Below are 17,211 nucleotides of genomic sequence, written 5' to 3'. Positions count from 1 at the left end.
CACTACAGGGCTCTGTATAAGGAGAGAGGCCTCTGACAGCTAGTGAAAAAGATATTAAACATAAGGAAGAAATTAAGGCCCTATTAGATGCTGCCTGGAAACCAGAAAGGGTCGCAGTCATACACTGCTGAGGACGTCAAAAATAGTATACTCCCTGGGCTCAGGGAACAGACTAGTAGATAAGATCACTAAACCAGCAGCCGAGGGCTTGGGGGTGACAAGTGAAGTCTCTATTAAAGCTCTCATATTGGCGGAGCTACCTGAGCTAACGCAGACTCTCCAAAATACACTGAAGCCCAAAAGCAACTAGCCAAAGCAGAAGGGGCCATCAAGACTGAAAAGGGATGGTGGGAATTGCCAAGTGGCAAATTATTGGTACCGGAGGAGCTGGCACCCACTCTGGTAAGCCAGACACACCAAGCGACCCATCTAGGCCATGATAAATTGGAAGAGCTAATTTGAAAATGTTTCTTGGTTTCCCACCTCTCTTCCCTATGCAGGACAAAATCTCAGAACTGCACTGCCTGCTCACAGGTCAATGCTGCCTCTCGGCACAGACAGAAACCTCCAGGGATTCAGGTAAAAGGCACGCTGCCCTTTGAACACCTGGAAGTGGACTTCACTGAAGTGAAACCTCACCGACACTACCATTACCTGCTGGTCATGGTATACACGTTCTCGGAATGGGTAGAAGCTTTTCCTACCCGGACTGAAAGAGCATCAAAAGTAGCCCGGTGCCTGCTTAGGGAGACAGCTCCCAGATTTGGGTTTCCTACCAGCACTGGATCGGACAATGGCCCGGCTTTTGTAGCCGATTTAGTATCACAAGTAAGCAAAACTTTAAACATCAAGTGGAAATAACATACAGCATATAGGCCCTAGAGTTCTGGGATGGTGGAAGGAGCCAGCTGGACACTTAAAGAAACACTCTCCAAGTGGATCTTAGAGACTGACTGTTCCTGGGTGGACTTGTTTCCGACGGCTCTGCTCAGACTCCGGATAACCCCACAGTCCCATGGCTCTTTTCTGTACAAAATTGTGTATGATTGGCCCTCCCATAATAAAACAGGTGTCAACAAATTTGCCCCAGGTAAGGGGAGATGAGGTTTCTCAGCAGATGGAACAACTGGGTAAGGTAATAAATCAGGTAACTAAGTTTGCACAAGAAAGGGTGCCGTTCCTCCTTGGGGAACAGATTCACAAATTTGTGCCCGGGGATCAGGTGTGGTCAAGGACTGGAAACACGACTCCTTGGCCCCACATTGGAAGGGCCCATATACTGTTGTTCTAACCAGCCCTACTGCAGTTAAAGTTGCAGGTGTCACTCCCTGGATCCAGCACATGAGGGTGAAGAGAGCATACCACGCAGACCCGGAGGACGCCGAGGGGACTACACAACAGGACCCCACTGATCCCCGTGAAACCAGGATCATCTTAAAGAAGAAAAAGTGATGACGCTCTACAATCAACTGCTGCTACAAGGCCTTTCTGCTGTCGTCTTGAGACTAACCATAGTTTCAGTACAAAGAGGGACCTGTGCTATAATTAAGTTTAATGTTGTGTATATAGTCCTGACTTATCTGGCTATATCAGCCATCCTAGATGACACGAGAGGTCAGGTAAAAGTTATGTCTGATGATAATCTTCCTTTCTGGACTTCAGTCCTATCTTGGGTGAAGCGTGTTTGGTGTCAACTATATTTACCATTGTTATAGTTGTCTTGATAGTTCTGCTTTGTGGACCCTTTATTTTACAATGTATTACGAACCTTGTAACACAAAGGTTGATGTCGTTCTCCCAAATTGGAGGTCGGAGAGTCAGGGTGCAATATATCCCTATGAATGATGCTCACACTATGAGTTAAGAGCATCAAAAGAGGGGAATGAAGGAGGAAACACACAGAACAGGCTCCATCTTGAGAGCAGGACTCCATCTTGGGCCGGACTGTGGACTTTGAGCTGGACGCCCAGTATCTATGGAAACGGCATACCAAATGGAAAACCAGGCCCCCTGGATGGAAGAGCCCCAGGGTTCGTACCTAGACTCTCTGTTGCCTAAAAGAATACCCTAATTATCTGTGTACTGAATAGAATCATAAATTCTATTATGCTTATGGGGTATGACCACAGGCCTATTGATAATTGTCCACTGGTAGCTACCTAGGCTTAAGGCATATGAATCACGGGTTAACTTTGTATCTTTCTTTTCCTTTGTTCAGACTAGTTTGAGGGAATTTGGGGAGGTGGGTTTGGGCACGTACACTTAGGGTATATAAGGTTTTCAGAAAAACTGGCCAGGGTCCTTGGCTAAGAGGAGACTCTGCTTTGGGCCCGCCGCCACAGGTGTAATAACCTGCACTCCACTATCTGCATTGTCCTTCTGAGTGAGTTTGTTTCCCGGAAGGCGTGGCTACAACAGATTCACTGGACACTGTAAGAAAAAAACAGATCATAGGAAACATTCCCTAGGACATATCCTCGATTTACTAAAAATAGAGACAGAAGCAAAGAACCCAGTCTTATTACAGCTGTTTTTTACTTCAGAGAACAAAAAATGCTGGTGTCTACAGTAAAGGCACAGTTGAAGAAACAAAAATAACCCTTAAAAAGTTAAATTACTATAATATATCATCCTCGAGTCTTTAAAACATAATTAAGGATAAGTTTGAATTAGCTGATAAAACTATTTTTACTTCTAATAAATAACTACACACACACATTTACACTCCCACAGACTCTAGCCTTCTATGTTACTTTTAAAATTTTAAAAGTCAGCATTTTAAAGCTTGTATATACTTTCATTATGTGTACATTAACATAAGAATGATTGTAAATTATTTACTTTTAATTTTAAATGTAGGGTTAAAATGTTTTTTTCATGGGGTAACAATTTTTAAGCTTGTGTACTTTTAGCAGCTTTCAAGTTTTTACTTCAGTATTTTCAAAATCTTACATTTAAGAAAATTGTTGACTGGTATCTTTAAATATTTCTCCAAATCCTATGGGCCAGTTTTCATGGCCTCTCCTGGGTTAACAAGGTTATGTGGTTATCTCTCACGGTAACACACACTCTACCACCAGGGAACAGCTTTAGAGGTAAAATATGTCTTATAGGTGTTCTAGTCCAGGGATTATATCAATAACACCTCAAACCAAGATGCCTTAGGAGTTTAGAACATTTTATTAAAAACTTTCAGTGGTAAAACACATGTCAACATTGTAACTGGTTAGTAACAAGAGAATGACTTCACAAGATTTTAGAATCTGGTAACTTAAATTTACATAGCCACGGCACATCTACTTGCCAACAAATGTAAACTTTATTTTATTTTATTTTTATCTCAGCCTAGGAGTCTGCAGTCCCTGCTCCCACTGGTGTCAAATGGAGCTGTTGTGTTCATAAAGTGTCTTTTGTATCATCACGTGTGGGAACTTAGTAACCTTTTCACCACCACAATTAGAAATAACAAAGAAGCACACATCCATTCAGTATAAATTCTGAGCATTAATAGTTGGCCCAGGACTGGTAGAGTTATTAGACTGGTTCATATCTGGTTCACTGTGTTTCCATCTTGGTAAAATAAGCATTCAGCGAAGGTTCCCATGCTTGAGGCTAGACACCAATTTATGGGGCAAAAGGCAACGGGACAATTTAACTTTTAGTTCAGTGTTTTTCCATTAATTGGGCCACACATTCTTACAAGCACCATTGCACACCGTTTGGTTCTGAGAAGATTTGCAGGCGTTTTGTGTGTCTTTTGTTAGTTCCAACATACAGTTTATCCTTGACTTAGCAGACTACAGTTACACAAGACTTTTCTTAATTGCTTTTCATGCACAGTTGGGAGAAACAGTAGGCAGCCTCTAAGTGAAAGTTTTGTGGCCCTGAAATGGCAGCTTGAAGTGCCTCTTTTCCTGTGTTTATTATTGACAATTCAATTAGCATGCCAAAGCAGCTGCAGGCTGCAGAAGGCAGGGTCAACTGAACTGCACAACAACTAATTTTATTAATACACAAAACAGAGGGGCAAACCTGGCTGCCATGTATTTTTGTCATGTGCTTACTGAAGAATACAACAGACAGGGGCAAGTCTAGCTAGTTTTCCCAAATTTTAATCTTATGGAAAGTCACATACTTAAGCTTATTTTTCCCCACTAGTGGCTGATTAAAGTCATCCATTTTCTTACTCTTCAGGCTTTAACAAAAACCATACCATACTTGGCAACAATGAGATAAAGACCTCATATTCACTCAGGGTTTTCTTTCAATAAAAAGTGATTTTTTTTTTTAACCAAAGGCAAATAAATTAAGTATCATATAAGGGCTTCCCAGGTGGCTCAGTTGGAGAAGGTGATGGCACCCCACTCCAGTACTCTTGCCTGGAGAATCCCATGGACGGAGGAGCCTGGTAGGCTGCAGTCCATGGGGTTGCTAAGAGTCGGACACAACTGAGTGACCTCACTTTCACTTTTCACTTTCATGCGTTGGAGAAGGAAATGGCAACCCACTCCAGTGTTCTTGCCTGGAGAATCCCAGGGGCTGGGGACCCTGGTGGTCTGCCATCTATGGGGTCGCACAGAGTCGGATACGACTGAAACGATGCAGCAGCAGCAGCAGCAGCAGCAGCAGCAGGTGGCTCAGTGGTAAGGAATCTGCTTGCAATGCAGGAGAAGTGGGAGACATGGGTTCAATTCCTGGGTAGGGAAGACCTTCTGGAGAAGGAAATGGCAACCCACTCTCGTTTTCTTCCTTGTAAAATCGCATGGACAGAGGAGCCTGGGGGACTACAGTCCTTGGGGTTGCAATAGAGTCGGACATGACTTAGCGACAAAACTAGGGTATTTTATGAACAACACAGCCAGCGATGATGTTTTGGGGTAGCCAGTCAAAGTGAAAGTCGCTCAGTTGTGTTCTACTCTTTTCGACCCCATGGACTGTAGCCTGCCAGGCTCCTCTGTCCATGGAATTCTCCAGGCCAGAATACTGGAGTGGGTAGCCATCCCCTTCTCCAAGGGATCTTCCCAAACCAGGGACTGAACCCAGGTCTCCCGCATTGCAGGTGGATTCTTTATCATCTGAGCCACCAGGGAAGCCCAAGAATACTAGAGTGGGTTGCCTATCCCTTCTCCAGCAGATCTTCCCAATCCAGGGGTAGCCAGAAGCATACTGAATTGTTTGGTTGTAGTAGTAATAGTCCAGTGTAACTGGTGAGAAAACCCAAACAGTGCCAACAGCTACGTGCAGACAGGTCAGCTGAGAGGACTTCAGGGACAGAGTGGGAGATGCTCCTGGGTGAAATCTGGCTCTGGGAGTGGATCTGGGGCAGTTTCCAGACAGAGGCTTCATGTTCTACTGGTGCAGCCACTCTCCAGAAACCATGTAATACTGGTTCCCCAGGATGCCTGGTAGGGCTCGGAGGTGACAGCTAATCTCCAGGGGTTGGTGCTGAGATTGGCTCCAGCAGCAGGAATGATGCTCAGGTCCTTGACATGTCACAGCCAGAAGGTGGGAAGGGTGACTTTTCAGAGTTCACACATGGTGGCATTGGCTTTCCACATACTAACACTCATGTTTTTTAAGCTAACACTTCGGTTATCTTATTTTTTGACTGTGGTGCACAGCTTGTAGAATCTTCGTTCCCCAACCAGGGATTGAACCTGTGCCCCCTGCAATGGAAGTTTGGAGTCCTACCCACGGGGCTGCCAGGGAATTCCTGCTAACACTTAATTCTGATGCCTTAGTTTGACTTTGGACATAACTCTTGGCTGATGGCTAACAGAGAGTCTGAGCTGCAGGCAGAGACCTCACAAGGAAACAGCGTAGGTGGCTGTTCTAGTTGCTGTTTACATACCAAAAATTCTGCAATGGGCAGAATTTCAGACTGCATTACTTTTCTTTCCAGCACCATCAGCAAGGTCTCCTGAATCGTTCCATTCTAATTCTTGCATCGTTTTGCCTCTTTTCCTACCTTTATCGAAAATGTTTGTATCATACCTACTTTGCACTTCTTCAGGGTTTAACACTCCAATGTAAGCAATCCCGAAAGTATTAATTTCACCCCTACTGGTCTTACATTGGCTTTCCGGTCAGGCTCATTTGTCTTCTGCTAACTTCTTATGCCTACCTTCCCCCCCACCCTACCCCCCACCTACCTTAGACTTCTTGTCAAATCCACTATGCTTCAAAATGTTTCAGAAACTGTGTGTGTGAGGGTAGTGAAGGGCAGAAGTCCCATAATGACAAGATATAAAAACTCCTAGATCACCAACTCTCATCAAAAAACAGAAAAATCTGAAGAAAGGGGCTCAGAAAAAAGATAGAAACTCGTTTATACAAAATCCACTCTTGGAAGATTTCATATAGAGTTGAATGCTAAGTTGAATGTCATTCTTCACATTACATAGTTAGACATGTCAGTCCTTAAGAAACTTATTTTGCAGCCTAATGATCTCCTTCCTGAATTCCAAGGTTATTTCAATACCTCTAGTTTCTAAAAGCCTAATTAATGAAGATAAGAATAATTATAATTTAAGAATTATATGACTATTTAAGAATAATATGACTTTCATTGCATTTACAACTACCAGTTATGTTCATTGCTTTATATTCCCTAAGGAAAGGGTAAGAATTTTCTTAAGGCCAGCATAGCAATTACTCTCTCCTTACAGTGTTTTCTCTTCACAGCTCTTTGGAATTGTCTCTCATGCTGTATATACCACACACAAATATCGATTTTTTAGGATCCTAAACCCTCAGATTGTGTTTAATTACAGTTAACCTTAGCACTTTTGGTTATACTGGGAAGAAATTAGAGAACCAGATTAGCCAATACTTCTCTTCACTGCTTTTTTTGCAAAAATGTGTTTCTAACTCTAGGAAAACATCTCCTAATGAAACCTCCTAAAGTCAAGGTCTTAAGCCACAGGCAAACACAATGTTGGCCACATTTCATGTGAGCTCTCAAAGGCTGATCTGTTCATTGATTGGAATGATTCAGTATTGGTCATGTAATTGTTTCCCACAGGCCACTAAGAAATGTAAACGAACTGCGATAACAAAGTTAAAGTCTGATTTATGAAGATGGTATACATGTTTCACATCCCTAATTCATTCCTGGGCACTCGAGTGGGATTAAGTGACTCGAATCATGTCTAACTCCGTAATCCTGCTCTTACATCACCTTCAAAGAGATGTCAGCTTTGCCGTATTCACATATATAAAGCCCTAGCCATTATATTAATAAGTACCTTCCTAAATAGTCCTAACACAACTTGGGATTATTGCAACCTTCTGGCAATATTTCTGCCCCTCCTCCAATACCTATTAGGTCATCTTTTCTCTTTTATCTGCTCCCTACAATCCAACCCATCGGCTATGATTTCAAAATCTGATATGTATCCTAAATCTTTCCACTTCCCTCCATAACCACTACAATCACCACTCTAATCTAAACCACCACCTCTCACCTGGAATATTGCCACAGTCTCCTTTCTTTAATCATGCTCCCAACCCTATATCAGTTCTGAGAAATCTTTTACAAATATAAATCTGATTGTGTCATTTGCCTGCCCAGAACACTCCAGTGGTTTTCCGTATCACTTTGACATAAACCAGACTCCCTCCTGTGACCCCCGTGACCCCCCAGGGTTTGCCCCTGCTACTTTCTCAGAATTTGCCTCCTCCCTCTCTCTCCATTCTCCATTCTACTCCCTCCACACTTCCTCCAAGTGGTTGGGCAATTTCCAGCTTCAGGATTTTCAAATGGCCCTTCAACCCAACAGAACTTCTACCCTCACATCAAGCACAGCAGTTTCCTTATCCTAGTGGGACCAACCAAAATGTCTGTTCTTCAGAGAAAACTTCCCTAACCACCAGACATGAATTCAGATGTTGCAAGCTCTGAAGCTTATGTAATTTGGGAGAAGTTTTTTTAAGGAAAAATTGTAAATCTTAAATTTGTAGATCTTATTAAAAACACATGATCATAGGGCTCCGTGGCTGGAACAAGTGAAGGACTCTAAAGCTTAAGATCATTACCTCCACCATGATTCTTACTCCTTGACTACCCTTGTTAAGTAGGTCCTCTCCACCCTACCCTCACCTCCAGCCCATGGCCTCTATTAGCAAATCCTCTTTACCCTTCTTACCACTTCTCACAATTTGTCAGCTGTCTTGTCTGCCTTCAGCATCAGACTGTGCATTCCAGCAGGGCGGGCACCTTGCAAAAACTCCTATAGCAAATGTCGCGTCAACATGCCATTGAATGAGTGGGTGACGAAATGTCCCTTAACAATTAACAATGCTAGCTAAATGTAAAGAACTAATTTAAATCTGCACCTGATCAAAGCAAGCTTGTTTTCTGTCCCTCTCTCCCATGATAAGAAGAACCTTACAATATATCATAATTCCTGGTGTGGAGGAAACAATTGCTATGTCCTCTCTATCTACTCCAAGCCTCAAGAATTTTTTTTTTGGTTTAATATTATTTTTTAAATGTATTTTTTATTGAAGGATAATTGTTTTATAGAATTTTGTTGTTTTCTGTCAAACCTCAACATGAATCATCCATAGGTATATATATATCCCCTCCTTGTGAACCGCCCTCCCATCTGCCACCCCACCCCAACCCTCTAGATTGCCTCAGAGCCCCTGTTTGAGTTTCCTGAGCCACACAGCAAATTTCCGTTGGCTATCTATTTTATATATGGCAATGTAAGTTTCCATGTTACTCCTTCCATACATCTCACCCTCTCCTCCCCTCTCCCCATGTCCATAAGTCTATTCTCTATGTCTGTTTCTCCATTGCTGACCTGTAAATAAATTCTTCAGTACCATTTTTCTAGATTCCATATATATGCATTAGAATACGATATTTAGCTTTCTCGTTCTGACTCACTCCACTCTGTATAATAGGTTCTAAGTTCATCCACCTCATCAGAACTGACTTAAACATGTTGCTTTCTCTGGCTGAGTAATATTCCACTGTGTATATATACCACAACTTTATCCATTCATCTGTTAATGGACATCTAGGTTGCTTCCATGTTCTAGCGGTTATAAATAGTGCTGTAATGAACAATGGGATATATGTGTCTTTTTCAACCCGGGTTTCTGCAGATACATGCCTAGGAGTGGTATTGCTGGGTCATATGGTGGTTTTATTCCTAGTTTTTTAAGGAATTTCCATCTTAAAAAACCATCTTCCATATGGCTGTATCAATTTACATTCCCACCAACAGTGCAAGAGGATTCCGTTTTCTCCACATCCTCTCCAGCATTTATTGTTTGTAGACTTTTTGATGCTGGCCATTCTGACCAGTGTAAGGTGATATCTCATTGTCGTTTTGATTTGCATTTTTCTAATACTGAGCGATTTTGAGCATCTTTTCATGTGTTTGTTAGCTATCTGTATGTCTTCTTTGGAGAAATGTCTGTTTAGGTCTTTTTCCCATTTTTTAATTGAGTGTTTGTTTTCCTGGTGTTGAGTTGTATGAGCTGTTTATATATTTTGGAAACTAACTCTTTTTAGTTGTTTCATTTGCTATTATTTGCTACCATTCTGAGGGTTGTCTTTTCACCTTGCGTATAGTTTCCTTTGTTGTGCAAAAGTTTTTAAGTTTAAGCAGATCCCACTTGTTTACTTTTGCTTTTATTTCCATTACCCTAGGAGGTGGGTCATTGGAGAAGGAAATGGCAACCCACTCCAGTGTTCTTGCCTGGAGAATCCCAGGGACAGAGGAGCCTGGGGGGCTGCCATCTATGGGGTCTCACAGATTCGGACACGACTGAAGTGACTTAGCAGCAGCACCAGGAGGTGGGTCATAGAGGATTTTGCTTTGATTTATGTCATCAGTGTTCTGCCTATGTTTTCCTCTAAGAGTTTTACAGTTTCTGGTCTTACATTTAGGTCTTTAATCCATTTTGAGTTTATTTTTGTGAACGGTGTTAGGAAGTTTCTAATTTATTTTTTTTACTGTCCAGTTTTCCCAGCTGTATATTGTCACCCGGCTTATTTAACTTCTATGCAGAGTACATCATGAGAAACGCTTGGCTGGAAGAAGCACAAGCTGGAATCAAGATTGCTGGGAGAAATATCAATAATCTCAGATATGCAGATGACACCACCCTTATGGCAGAAAATGAAGAGGAACTTAAAAGCCTCTTGATGAAAGTGAAAGGGGAGAGTGAAAAAGTTGGCTTAAAGCTCAACATTCAGAAAACTAAGATCATGGCATCTGGTCCCATCACTTCACGGGAAATAGATGGGGAAACAATGGAAACAGTGTCAGACTTTATTTTGGGGGCTCCAAAATCACTGCAGATGGTGATTGTAGCCATGAAATTAAAATATGCTTACTCCTTGGAAGGAAAGTTATGAACAACCTAGATAGCATATTCAAAAGCAGAGACATTACTTTGCCGACTAAGGCCCGTCTAGTCAAGGCTATGGTTTTTCCAGTGGTCATGTATGGATGTGAGAGTTGGACTGTGAAGAAAGCTGAGCACTGAAGAATTGATGCTTTTGAACTGTGGTGTTGGAGAAGACTCTCGAGCGTCCCTTGGACTGCAAGGAGATCCAACCAGCTCATTCTAAAGGAGATTAGTCCTGGGTGTTCTTTGGAAGGACTGATGCTAAAGCTGAAGCTCCAGTACTTTGGCCACCTCATGCGAAGAGTTGACTCATTGGAAAAGACTGATGCTGGGAGGGATTGGGGGCAGGAGGAGAAGGGGACGACAGAGGATGAGATGGCTGGATGGCATCACCGACTCAATGGACATGACTCTGAGTGAACTCTGGGAGTTGGTGATGGACAGAGAGGCCTGGCGTGCAGCAATTCATGAGGTCACAAAGAGTCGGACATGACTGAGCAACTGAGCTGAACTGAACTGAACTTTCCCAGCACCATTTATGGAAGAGGCTGACTTTGCCCCATTGTATACTCTTGCCTCCTTTGTCAAAAATAAGGTACCCATAGGTGCATGCATTTATTTTTGGGTTTTCTATCTTGTTCCTCTGGTCTATATTTCTTTTTTTATGCCTGTACCATGCTGACTTGATGACTGTAGCTTTGTACTATAATCTGAGGTCAGGAAGGTTGATTCCTCCAGCTCCATTCTTCTTTCTCAAGACTGCTTTGGCTATTCTGGGTCTTTTGTGTTTCCATATGAATCATGAAATTTTTTGTTCAAGTTCTGTGAAAAATGCCATTGGTAATTTGATAGGGATCATATTGAATCTGTAGATTGCATTTGGTAGTATAGTCATTTCCACAATATTGATTCTTCCTACTCAGGAACATGGAATAGCTCTCCATCTCTTTATGTTGCCTCTGATTTCTTTCATTAGTGTCATAATTTTCTATGTACAGTTCTTTTGTCTCCTTAGTTAAGTTTATTCCTAGATACTTAATTCTTTTTCTTGCAGTGGTGAATGGGATTGATTCATTAATTTCTCTTTCTGATATTTCATTGTTAATATATAGAAATACACGTGATTTCTGTGTATTGATTTTGTATCCTGCAACTTTGCTAAATTCATGGATTAGCTCTCGTAGTTTTCTGATACTACCTTTAGGGTTTTCTATGTACAGAGTCATGTCATCTGCAAACAGTGAGAGCTTTACTTCTTTTCCAGTCTGGACTCCTTTTATTTCTTTTTCTTCTCTGATTGCTGTAGCTAGGACTTCCAGAACTATGTTGAATAATAGTGGTGAAAGTGGATAACTTTGTCTTGTTCCTGATCTTAATCTTTCAGTTTTTCACCATTGAGAATAATGTTTGCTGTAGGCTTATCATATATGGCCTTTACTGTGTTGTGATAGGTTCCTTATATGCCAATTTTTTGGACAGTTTTAATCATAAACAGCTGCTAAATTTTGCCAAAGACTTTTTCTGCATCTATTGAGATGATCATGTGGTTTTTATCTTTCAATTTGTTAATATGGTGTATCACATTGATTTATTTGCATATATTGAAGAATCCCTGCATTCCTAGAATAAACCCAACTTGATTATAGTGTATGAGCTTTTTGATGTGTTGCTGAATTCTGTTTGCTAAAATTTTGTTGAGGAGTTTTGCATCTGTGTTCATCAGTGATACTGGCCTATTGTTTCCTTTTTGTGTGTCATCTTTGTCCGGTTTTGTTAGCAGAGTGATGGTGGCCTTGTAGAATGAGTTTAGAAGTGTTCCTTCCTCTGCAATTTTTTTGAAAGAGTTTTAGAAGGATAGGCATTAGCTCTTCTCTAAATGTTTGATAGAATTCTCCTGTAAGGCCATCTGGCCCTGGGCTTTTGTTTTTTGGGAGATATTTGATCACAGCTTCAATTTCAGTGCTTGTAATTAGGTTGTTCATAATTTCTATTTCTTCCTTGTTCAGTCTTGGAAGATAGAACTTTTTTAAGAATCTGTCCATTTCTTCCAGGTCATCCATTTTATTGCCATATAGTTGTTCATAATAGTCTCTTATAACCCTTTGTATTTCTGCATTGTCTGCTGTAACCTCTCCTTTTTCATTTCTAATTTAGTTGCTTTGATTCTTCTCTCTTTTTTTTCTTGCTAATCTGGCTAAAGGCTTGTCAATTTTGTTTATCTTCTCAAAGAACCACCTTTTAGTTTTACTAATCTTTACTATTGTTTCTTTCATTTCTTTTTCACTTATTTCTTCTCTTATCTTTATGATTTCTTTCCTTCTCCTAACTTTGGGGGTTTTTGTTGTTCTTCTTCTTTTCCCAGTTGTTTTAGGTGTAAAGTTAGGTTATCTATCTGACGTTTCTCTTGTTTCTTGAGGTAGGATTATATTGCTATAAATTCCCTCTTAGAACTGCTTTTGGTGCATCTCATAGGTTTCAATTGTCATTTTTTTCATTGTCATTTGTTTCTAGAAATTTTTCAATTTCCCTTTTGATTTCTTCAGTCACCTGTTGGTTATTTAGAAATGTGTTGTTTAATCTCCATGTGTTTGTGTTTCTTACACTTTTTTTCTTGTAATTGATATCTAGTCTCATAGCATTGTGGTCGGAGAAGATGCTTGATATGATTTCAATTTTCTTAAGTTTACTGAGGTTTGATTTGTGACCCAAGGTGGGGGTCTATCCTGGAGAATATTCCATGTACACTTGAGAAGAAAGTGTATTCTTCTGCATTTGGATGGAATGTCCTGAGCTATTGATGAAATCCATCTCATCTAATGTGTCTCTAACATTTGTGTTTCCTTATGAATTTTCTGTTTTGATGATCTGTCCATTGGTGTGAGTGGGGTGGTAAAGTCTCCTACTGTTATTGTGCTACTGCCAATTTCTCCTTTTATGTCTGTTAGTGTCTGTCTTATGTATTGAGTTGCTCCTATGTTGGGTGCATAAATAGTTACAGTTGTTATGTCTTCCTCTTGGATTGATCCCTTGATCATTATGTAGTGCCCTTCCTTATCTCTTGCAATATTCTTTAAAAATATGCAATGCTTCATGAATTTGCATGTCATCCTTGCCCAGGGGCCACGCTAATCTTCTCTGTATTGTTCCAATTTTAGTATATATGCTGCCCATCCAAGCACAAGCCTGAGGAATTTTTAAGGCCACCTAATTTCCAGAGATAAAAAATCAATTGTCCAAGAGGGTAGGCCTGTTTACATGAATCAGAATCACCATCCTCTGTGTTTTAGGGGGAGGATCTGCATCAACATGGCTGTGGTGATGCTAGTCAGGGGCCAGGGCTGCAGCCTCTGTGGAGCCCTGGGCTCTCAGCAGTCTAGGCCTCTCCTCTCTGGATACTTTGTTCACCCATTGCCTCATTATATTCCCTTTTTTGTTTGCAAGTCTGTCCATATCACTGGAAGAATCATTAAATGACTTCCAGCATACTCTTTGAATAGGAGAAATGATAAACCACTTTTTAAAAATGTTTTAAGTTTGGTTTTATCTGGACTAGACAAGGATGATTGCTCTCAAGTTTAGAATGCTACAAAAATCTTGTCTGCCTTCTATTGAAAATTCTTCAAAAAAGCATAAGTTGCACAAATCCAGAAGTGAACTTGAGGTTCTTCTGTATTTATATGAACAAACTGTATTTCAGTTGTCAAGTGGCTCAGGATCTTTGCTATTCATTTATTTGTGGCAGATTAAATAGTCACCAGAGTATATATTCTATGGTTAAATTAACCTAAACTAGGTTAATTATGGTAGCAATTGAACCTCCCTCTGATACCTTGCAGATTGGACCTTGGTGTGACCATATTCCACTGTAAGCTACGGCTTACCAAACACAAACTTCTGACTGGGAGCAGTTTCAGAATCAATTTAAATTCAAATAAAAAGGCACTCCAGTGAGAGGCACATTAAGATGTTTAAATTATGGGGCATGTGGGATTCATCAAGCAAGGGAAGCTGTTGTAAATCAAGCTTATGGTGAATGGGTTAAACACACAAGGGGGTTTTAATGCATGAGCAACACTTCCTAGTATCTTTTTCTAGTTTGAGCAACTTAAATGGAAATGTTAAGGAAATAGCAAGGAGTAAATAAGGTTTATACCAACTACCAACCACCATATTTATAGTTTTTCACTATTACTGTCATGCCAGCTTTAAAAATAAGGAATAATTAGCCCTAGGAACACCTTTCAATACATGGAACTAGAATGAACTGGAGGGAGGGCCGGAGAGAAATGAGACCGGCAGTTTGAGGGACTTTTAAAAAGAATTGCCTTTTGTTCTTGCTTCTTTTGTAGATTCTGCCATTTTGTATTATATGTGGATTTTCCCTGCTGGATTATCCTATTCCACTTCTTACCTTCATTTCCTAGCCCTGAGCCTTGCAACAAAATCTGTGTTTGTTGAATGGGTGTGCAGTGAACAAAGTGGCACCCTCGGTCTGGATATCTGAGCACTCATTCATGCAGGACTTTATTCCTAAAGAATGTGCCTTTGCAGGAACAACAACAAAAAAATATTATTGGATGGTCAAATAGATCCTATGAATAACTGTTTAAAGCCAGGAGACAGACACCTCCCTTTCATGGCTCACCCCTTTCAATCCTCTTTTCCTTATGCTAGGTACTGTGTATTCTCTGGCAGCTTCTAGGGCCTCTTTCAGCCGTAGCTACTTAATTAATACTAAGGATATATTAGTTAGTACTTAACTAATATTAATCATTAATACTAATTAGTATATTAGTTAGTACTTAATTAATACTAAGGATATATTTCCTAAGCCCTTGCATTTTAAGCAGATTCCTAAAGAATGTTCAACACATAAACTGAACTTCTAATGGTAAAATTTTAAGCAGAGTACTCCTTAAGCACAAATCTAACTTTTCTTAGTAGTTAATTTCTCTATGCTACCAAAACCATCTATTGAATTAAATCCAACAAATGACGAAATCATTCAAACTAGGTGGGGAGCGTTCGATTAGATCCACAAAGACAGGCAAACGATAGCCCAAAGGCTAAATCCAGCCTACCTCCTGTCTTTGTAAATAAAGTTTTATTGGAACAGAGCTCACTCATGTATGTAATGTTAGTGTTTGCTTTTGAACCTCAGTAGCAGAGCTTGCAACAGAGACTATATGACCCACAAAGTCTTAAGTATTTACCATGAAACTCCTGGTTAGGTTGTTCCCTTTTTAGCTGGCTCTTGGGTTATCTTCTATTTTTCCAGTATGTACTAGTCCAAGTCCTTGTGAGTTATCCTTATTTCCAAGTTTCAATAAAAGCTGCCTCTGTTTTGAGAACCCTCAGTGTGTAGCCTGGAATGCAGAGCCTGCACTTTTGAAACATAAACACTTTGTCTCGATATAATTTTAGTACTTCTGGAACTCCCCAGGAAACGAAAAACACCAAGAAGCTCCCCTGACAGAATTCAGCTTATATTGAGAACACGTATCTTTGCCAGAGGTCTCTCCTTGCTCACCTAAACCATGAACAATAACTTTTTTGGAGAGCCAAACTTTTACCAATAATTAAGAGAAAAACTGTTTGACCTGCTTTGTCCCTTGATGTGAAATAATTTCTTACTTCATGCTTATAATGGATAATAGTAAAGTATAAAAGCCCAATTCTACTTTAGCACTGAAAGATTGAGTGAATTAATTGAGAAGCTGACATCTCCATTGAGATAACCAGCACAAAGATAGGAAGTTTTCTGTAAGTTTACCATCCTCTGTATTTAAAAGTGATTGAAAAAGTATTTTGGTTGGTTTCCAAAATTAATGATGTTTGAAATACCAGTGATACATTTGTAGAATTGAGTACTATGTTATTTTTACAAAATCCTATCTTTTAAAAAACTGAGTAAGTATTCATTTTGTCTCTTGATCATGTTACTTTCTAAGCACATCTGCCTGACTGGAGGAGGAAAAAGAAACCCATTTCAATTCTCTTCAACTTGAGGATGAGTTCCAGGGGTGGGGGCAAGGTTTGAGTCTGGCATCTTAAAGATGGAGGAGAGAGCAGGGCAGGGGATAGGATCTCTTGGAAGCCGCTTTTCTTCTCCGGTTAAGCACTCGGGAGAGCCCTGTTTGAGGACCGAGTACCTCACAGAGAGTATTCAGAAGTAAAAGGTGAAACAGTTCTGACACCTCCCATGCTCTAGGCACTGCCCAACAGGCTCCAGCCAGCTCAGCTCACCTGATCTCAGAACTTGGAGAGTGCACTAAACAGTTACAAAGAGAGAATTTGAATCCAGGTGCCCTAGCAAACCTCTTTTCAAGGTATGGTGAGGGGGCCATTTTGAATGACGAAATATCGCTAAGGAGAAAGCAGTGTGGGCAGCTCTGGCTCCAGGCTGATGGCCCTGGGTGTTTACAGCGCCAGGAAGCACATTTCCTTTTGTTTTTAATTGGAGGGTAATTGCTTTACAACATTGTGTCAATCTCTGCCATGCGTGCGTGCTAAGCCACTTCAGTCGGGTCCGCCTCTTTGTGATCCTATGGACCACAGTCTGCCAGGCTCCTCCGTCCGTGGGATTCTCCAGGCTAGAAGACTGGGGTGTGTTGCCATGTCTTCCTCCAGGGGATCTTCATGACCCAGGGCTCAAACCTGCCTATCTCATGTCTCCTTCATTAGCAGTTGGGTTCTTTACCACTGGGCCACCTGGCCAGCCCCAGTTTCTCCCATACACCAACATAAATCAGCCATAGGTGTACACGGGTTCCCCCCACCGCCATCCCACCCACCTAGGCTGTCGCAGAGCATGGGATCTGAGCTCCCTGCCTCACACAG

At 40.9% G+C, this 17,211-nt stretch overlaps 1 non-coding gene across 1 annotated transcript; it reads right to left on the bottom strand.

Moving 5' to 3' along the window:
• Positions 1 to 13,443: 13,443 nt before the first annotated feature.
• Positions 13,444 to 13,550, bottom strand: LOC138077373 (U6 spliceosomal RNA). Its single transcript, XR_011144809.1, has one exon. It is a non-coding gene; the product is annotated as a U6 spliceosomal RNA (small nuclear RNA).
• Positions 13,551 to 17,211: the final 3,661 nt, after the last annotated feature.

This window comes from Capricornis sumatraensis, chromosome 3 (genome assembly GCF_032405125.1).
Source record: "Capricornis sumatraensis isolate serow.1 chromosome 3, serow.2, whole genome shotgun sequence".
Lineage (NCBI taxonomy): Eukaryota > Metazoa > Chordata > Mammalia > Artiodactyla > Bovidae > Capricornis > Capricornis sumatraensis.
This window is presented reverse-complemented; position numbering and strand designations above follow the sequence as displayed.